The sequence below is a fragment of the Colobus angolensis genome, unplaced genomic scaffold (genome assembly GCF_000951035.1).
Source record: "Colobus angolensis palliatus isolate OR3802 unplaced genomic scaffold, Cang.pa_1.0 Scaffold287, whole genome shotgun sequence".
Lineage (NCBI taxonomy): Eukaryota > Metazoa > Chordata > Mammalia > Primates > Cercopithecidae > Colobus > Colobus angolensis.
Window position 1 is genome coordinate 1,290,050 of NW_012116121.1, and position 4,879 is coordinate 1,294,928.

Genomic DNA, 4,879 nt, shown 5'->3' on the forward strand with positions numbered 1-4,879 from the left:
AGTCTCACTCTGTCGCCCAGGCTGGAGTGCAGTGGCGCGATCTCGGCTCACTGCAAGCTCGGCCTCCCGGGTTCCCGCCGTTCTCCTGCCTCGGCCTCCCGAGTAGCTGGGACTACAGGCGCCGCCACCAGGGATGCTCAGTGCGTAAGTATAATGCAAATATTCCAAATCCAAAAAACAGGCAAGATCTGAAACCGTTCTAGTGCCAAGCATTGTGGATAAGGGATACTCAGCCTGTATTGCCGATAAGAAATCTAGTATTACTCTAATTATCATTCCATGGTAAGAGATGTGCTATTTTTCTCTGAAGTTAATCTTTGATATTTCATAGATATGATGAGTCTAAGTGTGAGGCTGCTTCTGTTTTTCCTGATTCAGACATCACATGCTTTTCAATATGAAGACTTAAGTCTTTCTTAAATTCTAAAACATGGCTGGGCATGGTGTCTCAGGCCTATAATCCCAGTGCTTTGAGAGGCTGAGGCAGGTGGATCACCTAAGGCCAGGAGTTCCAGACCAGCCTGGCCAACATGGCAAAACCCCGTCTCTGCTAAAAAAAAAAAAAAAAAAAAATTAGCTGGGCATGGTGGTGAGCGCCTGAAATTCCAACTACTTGTGAGGCTGAGGCAGGAGAATTGCTTGAACTAGGGAGGCGGAGGTTGCAGTGAGCTGAGATTGCACCACACAGCACTCCGGCCTGGGCAATGGAGCAAGACTCTGTCTCAAAAAAAGAAAGAAAAAAAAATCTAAAAAATATTAGCTTTTATTTTTTCAAATACTTTGTCTTCTCCATTCTCTGCATGCCTTCCCTCTGAAGGAAGCTCTGTGGGTTCAGTTATGTCTAAGCCAGTTTACATTTCCCCTGGGCATGTGCTAGAAGTTCTCCTTTCGTGTCCCACGCTGTTCTGTGTCCCTCCCACGGTTCCCTCTGCTGCGTCCTGTCCCATGTTCCTGGTGGCTTCTGCAGACCTGCCTTCCCGCTTGCACATGCTCTCAGTCACGGCTGGTTTACTGCGCGGTGCATCATTTGAGTTTTCATTATCACAACCACATTTCTTCTTAATAGAATTCCTACTCGTTCCTTTTTAAATTTTGCCTGTGCTTTTTTCATCCCCTCTCCTAAGACTTCAAGCACAGTTTTGTTGACATATCTTCCAGATTCTTCCGGGGTGTGCTTTATTCTCATTGCCACATCCAGTCACTGGCACTGGGCAGTTTGTTCCCCCATGTGCTGTGTAATACTTGGCTTCAGTGTGAGCTAGTTCCATATGTAGACGTGCACCTGCCCTGGGGTGTGGGCCATCCACAGGGCTTTCAGGTTTCCTCATCTCTGGGCCAGTTTCCCATGTTCTTTTCCCAGCTCATAGGCAGTGTGAATTCGGAGCCCATACCTTCAACTGGCCCAGAATTCTGCCAATGCTTTTCCACGCCTGGCCTAGAGTGGACGGGATGCCTCTGAGCTGTGTCCGCGGTCAGATAGACAGATTTTTCTAACTCACAGATCACATTTGGGGCAATCCTCCTGGCTCCCTCATGAATGACAAATCCCAGCTCTGTGTGGAGTGTGGGGCATGAGGCAGGGGACAGGGGACAGCTGTGGGCTCAACTCCTTCCTCCAGGCAGGTGGAGGCAGAGCTCTGAGCACTTTACAGTCCACTGAGTTCCCATCTTGGTTCTCAGCTGTGGCTTGGAGTTGCTTCATTCTGGCGCTAGGGAATTTCAAGCGAGGATCTGAGTTTCCAAATGTTTTGTTATTTTATGGAGCATATTTATGTGTTTGCATCAGGGGCACTCTGTGACGGGTTGATCTCCCTATCAGCTCCACCACCACAGGGGTTATGGGGACAGAATTGGAATTCTCAGTTCATAATATAACCAAGTTGAGCTCGAAAGAAAAACCCAAGGACATTACGTCCTGGTGCTAACAGGGGGCGCTTCGAGTCTGAGAACTGTTGCATTTCCTTGGACCGTGGAAGGGGTCATCTCTGCCTCTCCTTCCATTTTCAGGATCAAACCTTGTGCCTGGCCCCGCCTGGGTGCCCACACAGCAGACAGCTGCCCCTCACTCATGCTTTACAGATGTCGTCTCTAATTCTCATAACTTTTTAAAGTAGATATGTTTTTTGTTCCTTTTAAAAATTTACTATTTTGTGCTAAAATACATTTGAAATAAAATGTACCATCGTAACCATTTTTAAGTGTACATTTCAGGATGGAATACATTTGTGCCGTTGTGCAACCTTCACCACTGCCCATCTCCAGAACTCTCTCCATCCTGCAAAACTGAAACTTGGCCCCGGGTGCCCCTCTCCCTTCCTGCCCCTGGCATCCACACTCTACTTTCTGTCTATGATCTTCACTGGAAGTAGGTATGTACTTTGTCCACATTTTAAAGTGCAGAGCCTGGGACCCAGTGAGATGAAGTCCCTTGCTTGTGGTCACTCGATAGAAGATGGCAAAGCCGGGCATCCCACCCAAGGTCTGTGTCCACAGCCCCCGCTTTGGTGGCTACGACACTGTGGCTTCTTTCAGTTGAGTGCAGAGGAGGAAAGGGGATTACACTGCACAACCTCAGTGATGAGATGAGATGAACGGGTGGAAACTAAACGTAAGGAAAGTAAGGAATGGGCGAGCCTCTGGGAAGGGTGGCAAGTTCCCAGACATTCGAAGAATCGAGGTCCTGAAAGGATGAGCCAGCAGGGACAAGGCAGAGGGGACCCTGCCACAGCTGAGCGATGGCCTAGATGCTCACTCTGGGTGCTGTCCATTCTGGGACTCTAGCGAAACTGTTTTTCTGTCTATTCAGAGTCTGCCATTCATTGGACTATAATGCCCCATTTCATCTAATTGATGACCCAAATAGCTTCAAGTAGCTCTCTGCGGGTGGCCAGCCGCTGTGGAGGGTGTCCAGTTACAGGAGCTGAGCACACTGGATGCCTTTTCTCTTCCACAGTGGGCACTGTACGGCGGGTCCCCCCTCGTCAGGATTAATGAGAGCTTTGGTTGCAGGGCCCCTGCCTGTTGCCACGTGACAGTCTCATAAGCTCACCCGGGGGAGAGGGGAGAAGCCTGTCAGGCCACTGAAGTGGGCAGTAGAACCCAGGAGAGGAAGAAAGAAAGGAGAGAGGGGGAGGGGGAGCAGAGACAGAGCCATTGAAAGCGTTTTCCAACAATGGACTTGGATTGGCTTCCCCTGCCCCTGTGGCAGGGAGCTCGCTGTGCCTGTGCGGCTGCAGTACTGATGAAGAATTCATCCCTGTCCAAGGAGAGTGAAGTGGGTTCCATGAGGCGAGACCTGCTGGCACTCAGGGTGCATGGGGCCAGGCCCTGTGTCCACGTGTCACCTGCTTCGTGAGGAGTTGTGTTGCCAGGTGCAGTGGCAGTTTCTCTCAGTCGCGTTCAGAGCTGAGCTACCGGGTTCTGTGTGAGAAGGGACCCCATCCCTGAGCCTGTGGGACAGGTCTCCATGGGTCAGTTGGAGCGGGTGGTCTGTGTCCCTCCTCGCCCCATGTGTCCTGGCTTGGTCTCACCTTGGCTTCCTGGCCTTTCCAGGGCCCTGGTCTCGTCCTCACCCTAAGGCAGGCCTCTCCACCTGAGGGGCCTTCACACTGAGATGCCTGCTGGCCTTCCCAGGACCCTCATCTCAGTGGCTCTAAGCTGTTCACCTTCACCCTGGATGCCTAGGAGGGCAGTGGATAAAGAACAAAGAGTGACAACTCCCTGCTCCCAGCACCAGAAAGGCCTCTGCTGACTCCCTCAAGTCCTCTTTTGCAGATATCTACAAAAGGCCTTGAAAGAAAACAGAACTAGAATTATGAAGAAATCTCTGCTGTGGTGGCTGCTTTCACTCTAGTCCCATTGCCCCTGAGGACAGTTGGAAAGGACCTGTTTATCCTCTGTAGCCCTGGGGGACACCTGCCCTGATAGCCCTGGTCCTCAGCTCCCAGCTGGGATAGCTGGAGGCAGTATGGCTCCAGGCCATCCTCTCTCTGCACAGGCATGGGTTTTCAAACACAACCCTGGTGCCGTGCATGCAAAGGGAAGGCGATCTGCCATCCTGTGGCTTTTGTCTTAGGAAGGTCCTCCCCACTGGAGTGAGCACAAGGATTCAAGGATTAACAGTGGGAAGAGGATATGAAGACCCAATAGGGTGGCTTCATCCCAGACAGAGAGCATCTTCAGCTTTGGAGAATGCTCTTGAGGCTGTCTACAGCTATTTACATCCTGCACCCTCTCCTTCTGCCCATTTATTATTATTATTATATATTTTTTGAGACAGAGTCTTGCCATATTGCCCAGGCTGGAGTGCAGTGGCTCAATCTCTGCTCACTGCCACCTCCACCTCCCAGTTTCAAGAGATTCTCCTGCTTCAGCCTCCTGAGTAGCTGGGATTGCTGGTGCACGCCACCACGCCTGGGTAATTTTTGAATTTTTTTGTAGAGATGAGGTTTCACCATATTGGCCAGGCTGGTCTCAAACTCCTGACCTCAGGTGATTCACCCACCTTGGCCTCCCAAAGTGCTAGGATTACAGGTGTGAGCCACCGTGCCGACCTCCTTCAGCTCATTTAGCCTAAGCTCTCAGCATTCCAATCAGCTCTCCTGTGTCACACTGATCAAAGTGCTGGCACAGACTAGAAGGAACGAGAACAAAGTGAACATGTATGGTTTGAAAGACAGGAGCAGCACAGCATAGCTGACGTCAGCACTGTTTGGCTTGGGGGGAAGTGAAAACGAGAGCCAAAACATCTTCATCTTCTGTTTTATAACCAAGGGGGTGCACCTGATCTGGGGCAGGGCATAGTCTTGAAAGAAATCATTTCCGAGTCACGGATTTTCCTAAAGAACGGCCCAGGTCACCCCAGTTATAGCAGGAGGTA

General features: G+C 50.6%; 1 long non-coding RNA gene across 1 annotated transcript; it reads left to right on the top strand.

Annotated features, from left to right (window-relative positions):
- Nucleotides 1-61: 61 nt before the first annotated feature.
- Nucleotides 62-3,819, top strand: LOC105516654. The gene is made up of 2 exons (XR_001002523.1): nt 62-144; nt 2,212-3,819. It is a non-coding gene; the product is annotated as an uncharacterized LOC105516654 (long non-coding RNA).
- Nucleotides 3,820-4,879: the final 1,060 nt, after the last annotated feature.